The sequence below is a fragment of the Ornithorhynchus anatinus genome, chromosome 4 (genome assembly GCF_004115215.2).
Source record: "Ornithorhynchus anatinus isolate Pmale09 chromosome 4, mOrnAna1.pri.v4, whole genome shotgun sequence".
NCBI lineage: Eukaryota > Metazoa > Chordata > Mammalia > Monotremata > Ornithorhynchidae > Ornithorhynchus > Ornithorhynchus anatinus.
The window spans coordinates 66,005,677-66,024,558 of record NC_041731.1 but is presented as its reverse complement, the minus strand read 5'-3'; the positions used below and the strand labels follow the sequence as shown (position 1 = coordinate 66,024,558).

Genomic DNA, 18,882 nt, shown 5'->3' with positions numbered 1-18,882 from the left:
ATCATGCTGTCTATGGCTTTTATACATGAATGTATTTATGTACCACCTTTATGTAAATAACTAATACATATATCTTGTAAAGATATCTGAATATATGAAAACATAAATGAACATTAACCACACTGCTACAAAACATAGTTAACTTTTGAATTTAAGAGAGTTTCTAAAAAGACTGGAACCTTAAAGAGAAAAATAATTTTACATTCATTACCACACACTTTTGTCTCACACTCTGTCACATAGCCAGTCCCACTTTTGTATGATTATATACCTTGCTCTGCTTCCCCTTTGAGTCAACTGATGGTGCCTGCTCAATAAATCCCCTGGAAACAAGTTTAATTCTCAACGGCAACAGGGAGTTGCATAGGTTGGGGGGGACATTCTGGGGGAAACAAAAACATAAGCCTCTGAATACTTAAAGTCTCAACCTCAACAGCTCAGTGTCCATGACCTCCTTGAGGACAGGGATCATGTCTACCAGTTCTATGGTACTCTTCCAAGTGCTTAGTACAGTGCTCTGAAAATGGTACACACTCGATACATACCACTGATTGATTGGGGAAGAGGAGAGCAGTTGGGGGACAGATGCCTGTGTTGCCAGTTCTATAATTACACATCTTCTCAGAGCCCAGTGTTTTGGGATACAAAAGAGTTCCCAAACTTCCCTTCCATTTCAAATTAACAACTATGTGTTTTTGCACACATATATGCACATATCTATATTTACAATACAAATGTATTTACATAAAGACAAACTGGACAGTTCAAAATTAAATGAGATACAGAATAAATATACTATGGAATTGAAAACAAAACTTTACAAAACCAAGTGAACACAGGTTACCAAAGTTTTCATCATGAATGATACTTTTATCAATTTGTGTCAAAAATAAAATTACATTGGGTTCAATATGTTTAATAGTGTTAGGGTAAGAATGTTACTTATAGGGTGATTTGGTTAGCTGTAAAGACTGAGTTTGTTTAAAAAATATGCATAATTATGTTCTTAAAAACTAGCATATGTTCTTATTCCTTCTGTAGTTTCAATTTACAATGAAAATTTATACTGTTTTTCAATACACAATAAACATTTTGGCCTTGGTTCCTCAGTAAGGCAAGAAAATTTACATTTTAAAATATAACTCAAATTGGAGTAGAGGGAATCAGGGAATAATTGTGTATATGTGCACATACACAACAAATACCCCACCACCAACCGCCCCGCCCGAGGCCCCAACGAACGAGTATAGTAATACTAACAAAAATGAGCTAAAGTTATTAAGCCAACTAATTTGTATTCCTACTGCAAACTATTTTCTCTAATCAAGGCTGGAAAAATTAGTGCAGAAAACTAATCTAAAAGTGCTCTTTAAACTAAAATGTTCACACCAACATGAAAAAATGAGGTACAACAAGCACACACTTATTACAAAAGCATGAAATGCAATGCTTTTATATTCTCATGCTTTCAGGTGGTTTTCCAAACCCTAACAAACCTGGCTCAGATTGGAGTTTCTTTTTCGGCAATGGTTTGTCATCAATTAGTGTACCATTGGCCTTTTTCTGCTGGTCCTCCCATGTAACTTCTAGCATAAACCAAAAGAAATCAGAACTTGTCAGAAATGAGGTAATTTATGAACAAAATATCTACCAACATTTAGGGGAGGTTATTCAAACATATATCTCAACTTCATTTCAGTTTCATTTAAATTTAAACACATAAAAAAGAATACATTAATTTTCAAAAATTCTCCCAAGCACTTTGACTACATTGGGCTGCAATTATCGTTCTGATTAGAGACAATTCAATGTTTGTAGCATAAAGATGCCTATGATTTACTTGCAAAATTTGATGCATTAATCTATTAGGTACTTTGTTACTGCTTCAATTTCCAAAAATAAATGGAAAAAATACAAACAAAATTGGCTACATAAACCACATTTAAAATAAAACTAAGGAACACATTTAAAGACACAAAATATTCACATGCCAATTTATTTAAAGGATTTATTAGCATAGATTATTCACATTAAATTTGAAAGAATGAATGCATTTTACTATAAAGAATAATCTCTAAAATCTATATTAAAGCATTAGTGTATTAGTAACTCCAATAACTCAATTAATGGAAAAAATAAAATGCTAACCCTGAGGTTAATGACTTTCCAAATGAATTTGATATCTGTGAAACAATGAAAACTTTAGCATAAATGGAAAGGGCACTTTTAGAACATTCTGCTTAATGCAGTGCTCTGTACACAGTAAGTGCTCAATAAATACCACTGACTGTTAGATTTCATCTAGATGCTAGTTCAAAGATTTGTGATTTTGGATACACTCGACTAAAGGCCACACTAATCTTTTCTACACTTTGGAAACTCAGGGCAATCGACCTGAAAAACTGCCAAAGCCTATCAAGATCTAGAATTCTACAATTCACAGAATTGAACTGGAAGGGACTTTCTAGTTGTAATGCACATTTGGATATTTTCTATACATATGGATATTTTTATTTGAATATTTTTCTTCCCCCTGCTTCCAAAAGTTGAAAATAATGCCTTGTCTGTCCCCTCCATTATACTGTCAATTCTACAAGTCCATCACTGGTCTGATGCATGGAAGAAAAGCTGCCTTGTCTCTTTCTCTCCCCTTCAATAGCTGGAGGATGAGATAACTGATATTCCAATACTGAAAGGACCCCTGGGGCCTGCTACAACCCTGGCATGTTATTATTAATAACAATAATAATATTAATAACAATTATAACAGTATTTGTTAAGCACTTACTATGTGCCAGGTACTGTTGTCAGTTGTTACCAGTTGCCAAGGAGGCTGTAACTCTTTCTCTAACCACAGTGCTCTTTAGGGAGCAGCATGGCTTAGTGGCAAGAGTCAGAGGACATGGGTTCTAACCCCGCCTCCACCACTTGTCTGCTGTGTGACCTTGGGCAAGTCACTTAATTTCTCTCGGCCTCAGTTACCTCATCTGTAAAATGGGGATAAAGACTGGGTGTCCCACGTGGGACAGGGACTGTACCCAACCTGATTATCTTGTATTTACCCTAGCTCTTAGAACAGTGCTTGGCACATAGTAAGCACTTAACTATCATCATTATTATCACTGTCTCATTCTACTTATCATTCCCACTGTCTTTCATATTGTTTTGGTGTTTACATCGATATCTCTTTCCTTCTGGGTCTGTCCTCCACTTCCCCTCATTTGTGGACTATAAACCTTCTTGGTGGGCAAGGGAATATGTTTAATTCTTGGATTTTTTTTTCCCCAGGGTATAATGTGGTGTTTTGCATTTAGTTGACCCAAGATGACCTAGGATGAATGGTTCAGTACAATGCCTCATTTGTTTTGATGAATGGAATCATTTTAAGGTCTGTTTATGAAGCAGAACTTACAAACACTAAGAATTATAGTTCCCCACAAAATGCCACCTTCCATTTACATTTTTCATAATATTTTAGCCTTTTCTCATATCTCAGATCTCTCATTGTGTTTTCATCTAATCCACTATCATTTTAGTTATCACACTGTTTAGTACTTCCCAACCATGTGCCAATAAAAATAACAGTAATGACAATAATGATATTTTAATTATCAATATTAATTGCATTTGTTAAGCACTTGTCATGTGCCAAGCACTGTACTAAGCACTGAGGTGGATACATCATATCAGACATAATCCCCGTCCACATAGGACTCAAAGTTTCACAGGGAGGGAGAGCAAGTATTTAATCCCCATTTTACAGAGGAGAAAACTAAGGCGGAGAGCATTTAAGTGACTTATCCAAGATCATACAAAAGACAAGGGTCGGAGCCAGGATTCAGTGACAGAGATGCCCTCCTCTACTACTCAGCCTCCCATTAATCAACCAATGGTATTTATTGAGCACTTACTATGTGCAGAGTACTGTGCTGTTTGGGAAAGAACAATAAAATAGAATTCACCCAACTTGTTTACCTGTGGGCTCCACATCCCTAGACACTTATCACCTGATCACCTTATCATCTGAGAATCACAGGCCCCAGGATCTAAGAAATGAAAGGATGGAGGGGACTCACCATGGCAGGAGACCACAGAAGGGCAGATGGAATATCAACCCAGGCTGTACCAACCTCTTTAGGTGTCCTTCACCCTCCCACCTAGATCTCCTGTCATCCTCACAATTTCCCAATCCCCATCAGAAGAGTCCAGTCATGGAAACTGAGGATAAAGGGGGTACACTGAAGCAGATTTTGGTATGGATGGGAGTTTTGGTAAATGAACAGAGCATGGTGAAAGTAGTAATAGGAATTACATCTGTGATAATAGTAGTGATGGTATTATGTGCCAAGCACTGTTCTAAGCACTGGGGTAGACACAACGTAAACAGGTTGTCCCACATGGGGCTCACAGTCTTAATCCCCATTTTACAGGTGAGGTAACTGAGGCACAGAGAAGTGAAGTGACTTGCCCTAAGTCACACAGCTGACGAGTGAAGGAGCCAAGATGAGAACCCATGACCTCTGACTCCCAAACCCGTGCTCTTCCCACTGAGCCATGCTGCTTCTCAATGGTTCTCAGTAGAATTTACTGAACATCCATTGGGTATATGGTACTGCACTAAAGCATTAGAAGTACAAAAGTGGCACATTCCCTGCCCCCGAGGTGCTGACACTGTAACGGGCCTGGGGGCCATTCTGACTCCACACTCCCATGATTTCCTCATTTTTCCATGACTATCTTCAGCTCCACTTACTTTATCTTTTCCAGTTTAGGAGAGTGATGATTTTGGAAAAAGGAACAAATTTGTGATTTTCATGGGACTAGAACAGTACAGGAAGCCGTTCCACTCCCTGGGTCCCCAGTAGTGGAAGATTTGTGGTTTGGAATTAGATCCTGTCCCCACTTCCATATTCTAGTTGCTCCACAATCTAGGAGCTAGGGAAATTAGAGATAGTCACTTTACACCTCTTGTAGAGTTTAGGAGAGGATAAAGTGATGCTCATCTCTTGTCCCAGTAGCTAACTGGCTGAAAACAAGGAGTCATTCCCTAAGGATTACACAATCCTGCGTGGAGTCATACCTATGATATCTGCCTAATAACATGAATATGAAGAATCATGTCAGTACAACTTACTACTGTGAAGTGACTTCTACACTGTGAGTAGTAAAAGTAAGAGAGTTGTTCTTTGTGTTCAAAGATGCAGGTGCTGACGGTGAGTTAACATCCACGTACATGCACAATGTACCTATGAAAATACAGTAGCTGAACTTTCTGTCTCCTCACCATTTGGAGTGAATACTGCTTCTCTGAATAGGGCTGCTTGCACACAAAGAGTACTGTCAAATGGTAGTCAATCCGTCAGTAGTAGTTCTTGAATCCTTACTGTGTGCAACACACCCTCAACAAGGGGTCAGACTGGGGCTGAATGTGTTTCCCATGACTTTTGTTCAGAATCAGGAAGATGAGATAAAGCTGTGCTCTGCAGCCAGCAGTTAGTTTTGCAGTAGTGGCGATGGGCCATGCTAAGTTAACTGCAGACTCTCATCCAATATCCCCGTGGTCAGGGGCATTGGATTGGGCACAGGTCTGGGAGATGAATCCCTGAACAGGAAAACTCTGAGACTTTATTAGCAGTAGCTAAGGCTGTGCTCTCATCCAATTTTTTTTTTTCCATTTTGAATGTGACTTTAAAGTGGCTTTGGACAGATGGAGGGAAAGGGGAGTGGTCTTGTCCTCTTTCTAGGTAAAGGGCAAAAGACAAACCATAAGTGGATACATATAATAATAATAATAATAATAATAATAATGTTGGTATTTGTTAAGCGCTTACTATGTGCAGAGCACTGTTCTAAGCGCTGGGGTAGACATAGGGGAATCAGGTTGTCCCACATGGGGCTCACAGTCTTAATCCCCATTTTACAGATGAGGGAACTGAGGCACAGAGAAGTTAAGTGACTCGCCCACAGTCACACAGCCGACAAGTGGCAGAGCTGGGATTTGAACTCATGAGCCCTGACTCCAAAGCCCGTGCTCTTTCCACTGAGCCACGCTGCTTCTCCGCTGCATACTTTGCACAACTAGGTGGACAGGAGAGCTTTCAGAAAAATCTTGTAAATATGACTGATTCTTTCCATTCAACTGTGATACATTTTAAAAATACATATTAACTTCCTACATCATCCAAAGAACTGTTTAAGGATAATAATATTGCTTCTCTTGATAACATAGTGAGGACATTTTCCAAAATTTTTTACTGATAATCTCTAAACATTCCTCTCTCATTTTCCTATGTTATTCAGTAGAAAATAAGAAAAGACATATGAATACAAGTTTCCTGTCTACCTTAGAATCATCATCAACTATATTTATGGAGAAACAGTGTGGCTTACTGGAAAGACCATGGGTCAGGGCACCAGAGGTCCTGGGTTGTAATCCTGGCTCGACCACTTGTCTATGTGAACCTTGGGCAAGTCACTTAACTTCTCTCTGCCTTGATTACCTCATCTGTAAAATGGGGATTAAGACTGTAAACTCCATGTGGGATATGGATTGAGTCTGACCTGGTTATGTTGTATCTACTCTAGTGCTGAGTACAGTGCCTGGCACATATTATATATTATTCATTTATATTAATGACTGACTCTCACATAGGTTAAGTCTGATGTGGACAGGGAAGGTATCTGCCAACACTGCTGTATACTCTCCCAAGCACTTAATACAGTGATCTGGATGTAGTATCAATAAATAGCACTGATGATCATAGTAAGAGGTTAAATAGCATTTTTTAAAAATAGTACAACAGAGATGACTGTTGGTTACAAGACTGCAGGTCGTCAACTAGTATCCATCATCTAGCTAAGGCCTGAGAAGGCTGTCAACCAAGAGAAAAATGGAACAATGGCAAGGAGCTGGAAAGAAGTCAGGCTTTCCACCATGGGTTTTTTAATCTCCCCTACTACCTTATCTACCCTAAGCTCCCCACGATTCCTTTAGGGCAGGGAACACGTCTTCCAACTCTGTTATATTGGACTCCCCCAAGTGCTTATTGCAGTGCTCTGCACTCCATAAGCACTCAATAAATACCTTTGATTGATTGGCTTCCTACAGCTACTGCAGCTCCTGTCTACCCACACGGAGTTAGGTATTATCTCAAGATGATATACAAAGGCTTGAAACCTTTTGGAGGGATTGGTTCAGTCTGGGAGAATGGGCCATAGGGGTGTAATTTAAAACTGCTACAGGTACTTCAAGATCGTATGCAGATATGTGATTTTGTGGCATATAGCAACAGTGTGAAATCCAATTGAAAGCATCAATACACTGCAAGCCATGATAATTAAAGTGCAAGCCATCCTACTTTGAGAATTTTCATCCTTATTGTATTGCCATGGTATACCGACTTAATAGTGCCACTATTTTTTGGTTGTTAATGTTGGTATTTGTTAAGCGCTTACTATGTGCAGAGCACTGTTCTAGGCGCTGGGGTAGACACAGGGGAATCAGGTTGTCCCACGTGGGGCTCACAGTCTTAATCCCCATTTTACAGATGAGGTAACTGAGGCACAGAGAAGTTAAGTGACTTGCCCACAGTCACACAGCTGATAAGTGGCAGAGCTGGGATTCGAACTCATGACCTCTGACTCCAAAGCCCGTGCTCTTTCCACTGCGCCACGCTGGTTGTTTCTTAATCAAGGAGTATTTACAAATTCCTGAATCATTTACCATACAAAATAATTACTTTATGAAGACAAAGTTTATTAGAAAAAAGCAAGGTAACCCAATCAATTCTACTCTTAGGAACCTTTAGGTCTTTCACTAGATTGGAAAATAAATGCTCAAAGCACAATAGTAATTTGTTTACATCTTCCCTTTTTAATTTGCATTATAATTGTAACGAAACTATAAGTGTTACAGGAGCTAGATCAAAACTGTCACAATTTCAATGACTGATCAGTGGTATTTAATGATTGCTTGCTATGTGCCGGGCACTGTCCTAAGCACTTGGGAGAATATGATACACTAGAGATGGTAAACATGTTCTCTGCCCATAAGGAACTTACAGTCTATAGCAGAGACAGACATTAAAATAAATTGTGGTTATGTACATGACAGCTTTACTGTTTCCAGTATTATTCCCCACAACAAATTCCACAACCTCTATAAGAGTCATATTTTCTTCCTGCTGCCCTGTACTGTATCACCATGATGATTCCCCATCATCTATATTATGTCTCATCAGTTAGAAGGATCATTACCAAGTTGTATAGTGCTACCCAGAAGCACTGTGGTTTAGCGGAAAGAGCACGGGCTTGGGAGTCAGAAGTCGTGGATTCTAACCCCGGCTTTGCCACTTATCAGCTGTGTGACTTTGGACAAGTCACTTAACTCCTCTGTGCCTCAGTTACCTCATCTTTAAAATGGGGATTAAGATGGTGAGCCCTACGTGAGAAAATCTGGATAACCTTATATCTATCCAGCTCTTAGAACAGTACTTGGCACGTAGTAAGCACTTAAAAAATACCATCACCATTACTATTATTATTATTATCCAACACATCTCATTTTCCTTCACCCTTTCCCAGGCAGCCATCTTTAATCTACAGTAAACTTCTTATTGTTCCTTTCATTCAATTTTATTACTTTGTATTGCGAACTTATTGCTTTAAAAATTGTTAAAAGTCACTTTCCTCAATCAAGTTTCAACTGAAAATAGATTTAGGTTGGTAATTTTTCTCTCCTTCTTGCCCCCCAAATCATGGATATGTAACTTTAAATATGATAAAGAACAGACATTACCTTATATACATACAGTGTGATAAACATTTGGGCATAAATTAAAGCAATAGTCAATTCCCAATTTGAGATAAATCATTCAGTTTTAAAATCATGGTTTTCAGTATTAACATCTACCTAAGATTAATAAAGGAGAAACAAAATTTATTAATTTTGTTACATCATCCTCATGTCATTTCTGTTATAGTATTTTTTTTGCACAATTTGAATATAAGGTGGTAGAAGTATTAAAGAACTTTCTAACTTTCTTCACATAACATGAGTATGTTCTGGGCAAAATGTAACCACAAGTTCATAAAAGTACAGTTGATGTAGGAAAAGAAGGGTTGTGTGTATGTGAGCTTTTGCCTTAGCATTATTTTACTGAAGCACAGTATTTATTTCTTTGTGTTTTTGTAATTCTACAAGTATTTAATAGAGTAAAATAATCATGAGTAAGGCTATAAACAACTTGCTTAGTAATAATAACAATAATTACAATAATCATGGCATTTGTTAAGTGTTTACTCTGTGCTAGGACCTGTACTAAGTGCTGGGGTAGATACAAGGTAATCAGGTTGGACACAGTCCCTGTCTCACATGGAGTTCAGAGTCTTAATCTCCACTTTACAGATTAGGTAACTGAGTCACAGAGAAGTGAAGTGACATGCCCAAGGTCATGTGGTGGAGCCAGGACTAGAACTCATGACATTCTGACTCCCAGGTCCATGTTTTATCCACTAGGTCACACTGCTTCTTATTGACATAACAAAAAAGGAATTGGATTGAAAACTGTCCAGGAGATATCTCTGAACAAGCTCCAAAGCCACTCATTTACAATGAATGAACTGTGAACATTACACATTTTGCCATAACACAGGGTATTGCATTAGAGTAGAAATATATTGAGAGTCTTCTAAGGAAACTCTAGCAGGTATTATGACCCCTTAAAAAGGAAGTAGGAGACTGAACTCTTGACGTTAAGGAATGCACAATCTAAAGGAAGGAGGGAAAAATAATTTTTAAAAAATAACTAATGACAGTTCAATGGAAATAATGTTACAAGGGCTTTTGGAAGAGACTGGAGGACGTGGATGGAAGGAGGATATCTGTCGAAGTTGTGGGCAGGGAATGTGTCTTTTTATTGTTGTATCGTACTCTCCCAAGTGCTTAGTACAGTGCTCTGCACATAGTAAGCACTCATTAAATATGATTGACTGAATGGTAATAATGATGATTATGATAATATCAATGATAATATAATTATAGTGGTATTCATTAAACCGATAATATGGGCCAGTCACTGAATAAGTTCTGGGATAGATAAAATGTAATAGGAGGTCAGACAGAGTCCTGATCCACTAGAGACTCACTGTCTAAGGGGGAGGGAGAACAGGTCCTGTCTGCCCCTCTTACAAGATGAGGAAATTGAGGCACAAGGAAGTTAAGTGACTTGCCCAAACTCAAAAAACAGACAAGTGGAGGAGTCATGATTAGAATGTGCTGATTCTCAGACTTGTGATCCTTTCACCAGACCAAGCTGCTCTTAGAGGCTAAGTGCTGAGGTGGTGCAGAAGGGCTGACATGGCATCTGGAAGATACAATGTAGGGAAATTCTAATCTAATCTTATATAGTGCAATTAATTGGGAAAGGCCCCTTGGAGGAGGGAGATGCAACATCGGAATAGCCACGAGAAGCAGCATGGCCTAATGGAAAGTGCACAGGTCTAGGATTTAAAAGGACCTGGATTCTAATCCTGATCTGCCACTTGTCTGTTGTGTGACCCTGGGCAAGCCCCATAACTCTTTATGCCTCAGTTTCCTCATGTGTCAAATGGGGATTGAGACTGTGAGCCCCATGCAGGACAGTCTAATTACCTTGTATCTACCCCAGCACTTAGAACAGTGCTTGGCACATAAGTACTTAAATACCAGAATTATTATTATCTACAATAGAACGTAGTACAGTGCCTGGCATATAGTGAACACTCCACATATACCAAACAAAAAAAAGCTTCAAATAAATCTGTCCAGTTAACTGGGCCCTGTGAGGTCACAATTCCTACACTAGGAAGAAGAAATAGGATGGCAAAGGGATCAGTATAATCCATGAGGCAAACAGTAACATAATTTAAATAGAATGTCTATCAAGTGGACACAATGGCAGGTTAACCATTTCTCCATTTCTCCAAGACTGAAGAACATCTATTGAACTTTAAAGTCATTTCCCTAAACCATCAGCACCAGTTTCTTCAAATGCAAAGAATTATAATACAGTCAGTGACTTGCATATGTGTATATTCAATTGAACATTCAACTGTATTTAATTCTACTGTTTGTGAATTTTCTATTTCTGTCTCTTCCATTATTCATTCATTCAATTATTTTTATTAAGCACTTACTGTGCACAGATCACTGTACTAAGCGCTTGGGAGAGCAAAATACAACAATAAACAGAAACATTTTCCCTGCCCACAAGTTTACAGTCTAGAAGATGTAAGCGTCTTGTGGCCAGGGTAAATAACTTGTGCATCTATTTGTGATAATAAGAGTGGCACTTAACACGCACTTAACCCTAGGATAGATATGTGATAACCAGGTTGGACACAATTCCCTTCCTATATGAGGCTTACAATGTAAATGGGAGAGAGAACAGGCATTGAATGGCCATTTTACAGATGAGAAAACTGAGGCATAGAAAAGTGAAGTGATTTGCCCAAGGTCACACAGCAAACAAATAGCAGAGCCAGGATTAGAACCCTGGTTCTCTGACTTTCAGGTCCATCCACTTTCCACTAGATGAGCAAGCTTAACTGGGCTTTCAAAAGCCCCAAGCTCTGTTATTTGGACCCATGACCTGTGATCTATAAATTATGAACCTTGATAAAATTATAGAATTCATCTTAATGAATCAGGGAATGGCGATTTAAGCCTCTACTCATTAGGTATCAGATTTAATTTCTGAAAGTCTGTGTAAAAAGACCGTGTGTGTCTGCATATGTGTCCATCCCACTAAACTGCAAACTCCTGGTGGGCAGTGAATGTGTCTACCATCTCTGCTATATTGTACTCTCCCAAGCACTTAGTACAGTGTTCTGCACACAGTAAACACTCAAGAAATAGATTGATTGATTTATATAAACAGATACGGGTCCATAAGCCACCAGTTTTACCCTCCAGTGCTTTGCCCAGGCTGTTAAATATTTTCAGTGAGGAAACTGAGTGACGTACATTGAGAGAATATTGTGGAGAACTGAGACAGGAATCTGGTAGTGGAAACAGTGAAATGGGGAAAAAAGGGGTTTAACATCCATACAATAAAAGTCAGGGACCTGTTTTTGGAATGGACTACCAAGCTCTTGTTTTGAATATTGATGTCTGCTACTTCACCTCAAGGTAACATCAAAATATTAAACTGACTTTCAACTGTGGTTGATTCGGAATTACTTCTCTTCTGATAGCATAATGTAAACTGTACTAGACTGTATGCTTTCTGTGAATAGGGAACATATTCAACAACTCTATTGTATTGTACTCTCCCAAGAACTTTGTACAGTGATCTGCACACAGTAAGTGCTCAATAAATTCCATTGATGATGATTGATAATAGAGGATAGAAAAAACCCCACTTTAAGTGCTCAACAAATGTCAACAATCATAACAAAGAAAATTCCTAAGTGAGATATGGAGGGGTGGGGGGGGCGGGGGTGGAGGATTTCCAAGGGTAATTTCCACAGCCAAATGACAGCTTCTTGGTTCTGGTTTCTAGGTATGTCATTACATTTAAATACTTTACACCTTTTATCTCTAGTCTCACAGATATGCATGGATGTGGAAGTCAGCAGTACAGAAATATTTTTTGTTGGGGGAAATCACCTGAAAAATTTAAGTTTTCAACATTACTGACTTTTGTATTCTGAAATATTTCACACAGCAAGATCACTTTAACTGTCTTGTCACTTAGATCTTTAAAGAAATTAAACTAATTAATCTGATTGCACTGGACCCTATGACAAGCAAAGAATTTCTGGAGTCAAAGATTGGACGTTCAATTCTCTAAGAACTAGTAAACAGTCTGGAAAGAAAGAACAGGTCTGCAGTCAAATGAATAACTAGAGGTTTTGCAAGGTCCAGAAGACCATTTCCCACATTTTACTATGTAGTGCCAGTAGAAGTCAAGTGAAAAGTCAAGCCAAATGTTGCAATTTCAGCTATCCCAAAGTAACAAAGATCACACCTGTTACTCTGATATCTTCTGAGTATAATTTAATGATCAGTCCTCTACATAATCCTATCCACATTCACATTATTCACATTATATATGATTAAAAATAAATGGCATGTGTATATTCTTCTTCTAGGAACATGTAAAACACAAAATGTAAGCTCATTATAACAACAGAATTCAAATCTAGTAGATGTAGTAAAATTCAATTCAGAAATAGAAAATGAAAAGATAAGAATATTCCTTCTAACTTTAAGTCATAAAGCACATATATAACAAAATAAGAATATGTAAATTATAAACATCCAGTTAATCACTAATGACTTGCCTTTTTTCCCATTAACAGGTGGGCTTTGCTGTTTTTCCTCATTATCTTTATGATATCAAAAACAGACAATAGTGATTAATAACTTGTCTATCAATAGCCTCAATAACAAAGCAGGCACTCCACAAAAGATATCACATGCTAGAAAAATCAAATCCATGCATTAAGCTTGATATTTTACATGAATCCAGTAAGAATGTTCACACTCCACCACTATAGATAAGGTGAAAATGCTAAAACAACTAATGGTAATAATGGAAAGGACATATTTGTTACTTAGAAATTAAAAGTTGCGCCATTTTAATAGATATTTTGAAACATAAAAATGCTAATGTAAAATAAACTAATAAACAATCTTCCTTCTGATTTATTTTCCCCTGGCAGTTTTTCTTTATTATATTTCAATACAGTTACTAAATATAAGCAGATGTGATTAAATCTTTAGACTAACAGCCTAAGAGCAGCAGAAAAAAGGCTACCCTCACTAGGAAAATATAACCACACACTACAAATAAATCTTTATATAACTGGGCAGGCATGTGTGCAACACACACAGTATAAGTAAACCAGAAAAATCTAATTACACAAGTAATTAAATTAAAATGATTTCCCATGAAGTTTTCTAAGATGAGCACAGTGATGCCATCCAAAAAGTTGTTGGGTTTTTTTGAGGTACTTAATATGTAATGAGGATGGCATACTTGTTCAATTAACCAATCATGCTATATATGAACTTGCCTGTCCCATCCACAGGTGTACTCTTGTGACTGTCCTCATTAGCTTCATGATATTAAAAACAGACAATAGTTATTATTAATTGCTTGGATAACTGATTTTAACAAAATTCATGTTAAAAGACAGATCTAAGAAAACACAATTTTAAGTATTAAATACAATTATCATACAAGTGAACAGAAGATAGTATAATGAAATACATAGAAAAAAGTATGAGAGAATAAAAAGTTGGTATCTCTTCCTCAATAAGTTCCCTATAAAATTATATAAGCACTATTTGAACATTCCTGGAAAAAACCTAACATTCTAAACAGAGAACTTTGGAAAATATTTAATTCTTAAAGTGATTAAATTGTGAAGTGGTGATAAGGCCAACAAACTATGCACAAACCTTTCCTTTTTAATTTTAAATTAACTTTAATTTTAGGGGAAAGGTTTTGACAGCACAATAGGAGATACTTCAATTGTATTAAAAACATTTTCTATTGCCCTACACGATAATAAAGTGAAAATATAGGTCACACAAAATCGTGAGCAACTTTTTATGCAGTCTCATTGACTAATTCATTAGAGAGCTATATTTTCTGCAGAATATGCATTGCCTGTTTGTAATTTTGTTCCTTGGGGCATTATATTAACTCTTTCAAGTCCTGGAATATCCTTTAATCCAAAATAAATAAGATAGGCTACAATAGTTGTCCTTCAGACTCAAAGATGTTGTTGCAGAGTATGATTTTATCCAAATGTGTGGGAGGCATTATAATTAAATAGCAGACATACCCAACACTGCCAGGAGTTAGAATTAAAGACCAGAGAGATTTTACATATGCACACAAATCAGTCTCACGTACACAAGTCCTTTACTCACATCCTCACTCAAGTGTTACACACTGAGGTCCCAGCTGAAGCGATATACTTTAAAAAACTTTTTAGAAAGCGATGGCAAAAGGACTAGTAAAAGAGATTGTATCTCCCAGAAGCTACTGGGGCACAGTGGAAGGAATTTGCCACCTTTGCCAATAACGGAAGTGCTCCGCCTCATCTCTGCCTGGAACTAGACAAATCCTCAAAAGAGCCTCAGATTATGGTGCTGTTTTGAGCCCTGCTTGGTGTTCTCTAGCCCTGCTCCACAACCTGACATGGTCTGAGTCTGTGCTGGAAGATATTTTCCATATGATGAGGTCATTTTCTCCCAACTTGAATTATACATGAGTTAAAAAGGAGGCTGGTGTGTGCTAATGTGGTGTTTTTTCAGTTTAAAACCTTTTCCAGCCCCTTTTCCCTTAGGTCATCCAGTTGACCTTGCACATCCAGGTGACCCTGTAAGAGAATTATTTAATCCAAGTTTGGGATTTGCAACTCCAAATTTCAGTGCTTTAAATACAATTCAGTCTCAATCTACCTATGTGGTGATAATAATAATAATGATTATGGTGTTTGTTAAGCATTTACTATGTGCCAGGCATTGTATTAAGTGCTGGGGTGGATACAAGCAACTCGGGTTGGACACAGACCCTACCCCAAGTAGTGCTCACAGTCTCAATCTCCATTTTACAGATGAGGTAATTGAGATCCAGAGAAGAAGTGACTTGCCCAAGGTCACACAGCAGACAAGTGGCGGAGCCCGGAATAGAACTCATGACCTTCTGACTTCCAGGCCCATGCTCTATCCACCACATTACACTGCTCCTCTATGCTGTCCAAGTTGCAGTACTGACTGTGCCTTGTCCTGAGCGACCATTCAGTTTGGCAGTTTGGTTCAGCCAGTATTTCGAGGGTCTTTTCAGACTCAGCTAAGGGATCTTGACCAACAGCTATACCCTGTCTTCCTCTCTGTACTGCTCTCACTATAGGATGATAATTCTGACCCCTCCTTTGGAGATTCATTGATTCCACTGACTAGCTATCATCTCAATCTTCTGGAGCAAAAGCTTCGGAGTTCAATAACTCAAGTCTAAAACAGCCATGCAAATACATACTCAACAGAAGCAGCATTCAAAAGTTAGAAGGCAAAGGAGATATATGTCTGGGTTGGCATAGGGTGGGGAGGTGTCTAGCCCCACCCTCTAAAGACCAGAAGTGAGAGGAAGACCAGTCTCCACACCCCAACCTCCCTGTAATAAGACGAGTGCTGCCACGGAGTCTAAGATAAAACAAGAGTTTGAAAAGATGAGATAAGCTGTGTGACCTTGGGCAAGTCATTTAACTTCTCCGTGTCTCAGTTACCTCATCTGTTAAATGGGGATTAATATTGTGAGTCCTCTGTGAGATGGGGATTGTGTCCAGTCTGAATTACTTGTATCTAGTCAGTCAGTTAATTGTATTTATCGAGCACTTAGACTCTACTAAGTGCTTGGAAGAGTACAATGTAACTATAAACAGATTCATTCCCTACCTAAAACAAGTTTACAGTCTAGCACACTATAGTGTCTGGCACACAGTACTTAAAAAGATGTCCTGGGGAAGGGATGGGAAGTGCTGATGAGGTCATTTGGATCTCTCCAACCCAGGGAGGTTGGATTATAGGAAATGGGACAGACCAGTTTAGCCTGGCCAGCAGGACCAATGTCTCTTCAAATTTCACAGATATTTAAAAGGAAATGTATTATAACTGTTGAACATGGAAAAACCCTATAGCTACGAAGAATAAATATGCACTGGAGAGAACAGAATCTAATTTTTCAGTTCATCGGGAAGGCGTACTTTGAAATTTTAAATAATCTAATCATCCTACTAATTTTGCCTTAGTGCCACATGGCAAAATGGGAAGGGTGGCTAGTAGGTGGCTCCATGATAATCCATAATCATTAAAAAGGTTCTGAAGAGAGGATCTGGGGTGATGATTGTCATCTGGATTCAAAATTGCAATGAAATTGCTTTGCATCAAACATTAGGAAAATATTGCAACTCAAATTGCAACAATTAACCTATCATTTTTTCCTCTTTGGAGTTTTGAAAGTCTAAACAATTGTTTCATGAAATAAATGTGCATAAATTGAGTGAGGGGAGGGACAAGGGGCAGGTTGACCCTGAGGAGAATGAGCACAGCATGAGTCCTGTTAATTCTTTTTTCATCTTCAATGGTATGCTCCTGACTCCTGAGAATGCTCCCTCCCCCCGCCATTATTGGTTACATGGCTGCTACCTCTTGCATATCTCTCTGCCCTACACAGGATTAATCAATCATATTAATTGCGCATTTACTATGTGCAGAGCACTGTACTAGGCACCTGGGAGAGTAAAACAGAATTCATGAACATGTTTCCTACCCATAATGAGTTTACAGTATAGAGGGAGAGGCAGACAGGGCAGGCTTCCAAACCCATTCCTTCAGATGAGGCAGATTCCAGGGAGCAGGTCTCTAGTTGGTAGTGACCCAGAGGCACCATGGCAGCCCACTTTAGCCTTAACCTGCACTCCCTAGACCTTAATGCCACTATGGAACAATTTAGAGATTTTCCAGCAGCAGATCTAGAAGGAGGGAACAAACTCATCAGTGCTGCATAGTTTCATGACACTGGGCTGTGGGACAAGTCTTCCTGACACACAAAAACAAATAACTAAGCAGTGAAACTTCTTTGGTGAGAGAGGGTGGTGTTTATTCAGCTGATTAATATTAATAATCACTTTAAGACAACTTAAGTTTTGGCCTAAAATACAAGCTAATATACACAATGAAACCATTTACTAAATGAGTTAATCTACACAGTCTAAACTATAAAAGTTGTTTTTTTTGTTTTTCTGGATTTGCCCTGGAAAATAATTTGAAGTTGTGGCAATTTGAATAGTTTAAAGGAAGTGGACAAACTATGAAACTGCCTGGAGTTCATCATATATGTAAGTAGTATTTTCACAAGGGCAAATGTGATTTGCATAAAGATTAAAAACATACATTAAAAGTTTAATATACTGTTAAACTTTAAACTTCATATGAAATTATTCTTTCTTAATGCTTAATGTAACTTCTTCCTTGTGGTGCTGTAATAACCAATAGACTTATTTAGGTAAATGCTTTAAACTATTTGTATCTGAAGAATGCATTATTGTTCTAGGCTCTTTGAATTAAAGACACTCCCAGACCACCAGCAGCTCACAATATAGGGGGCTTGGGGGAAGACAATAATAGAATCTGTGATCTAATGTACCATATTGTTATGCAGTTTCTCTGTGTTTCACTAATATTAAAATAGTTGGTCCTAGAAACATTACAATGCATTACTTTTATTTTTTGTTTGTTTAGTCACATTTTTTAAGTGCTTACTATATGCTGGGCACTGTACCTAAGTGCTGGGGTAGATACAAGCTAATAAGGTTAGACACATTCCCTGTCCCACGTGTCTTAATCCCCATTTTAAAGATGAGAAACTGAGGCCCAGAGAAGTTAGGTGACTTGTCCCAGGTCACAGAGCAGACAAGTGGCAGATCCGGATTAGAACCCAGATCCTTCTGACTCCCATGCCCCTGCTCTATCTGCTAGGTCATGCTGCTTCTCTAATTGAGACTGCTGTGAGCAGGATACAAACCTGCTCAGAGAGATCCCATTGGGTTTCAAATCCAATGCCTTAACCACCTGGCCATTGTCATTAGCCTCGTTTCACAGGTAAGCAAAGCATATTGTAAGAGTATTAAATTATTTGCTTATATACACTAAGTCTATAATTCGTACCTTTCACTTTCACAAGACACGGATTTTCAGGCACAATTAGCAGGCAATACCTTTAGTGAAGAATCTAAGGCAGGGAGACTCTCAGCAAGGAATACATGATCACAGTAGGTGGGTTTCAAAACTCTGATATACCCATCAGTTGGAATCAGAATTTTGAA

At 38.2% G+C, this 18,882-nt stretch overlaps 1 protein-coding gene across 34 annotated transcripts in view; it reads right to left on the bottom strand.

The window, feature by feature from the left end:
* The window catches only part of RIMS2 (regulating synaptic membrane exocytosis 2), a 695,597-nt gene that overhangs the window by 216,087 nt on the left and 460,628 nt on the right, over positions 1-18,882 (bottom strand). The gene's annotated exons all lie outside the window — the stretch shown is intronic.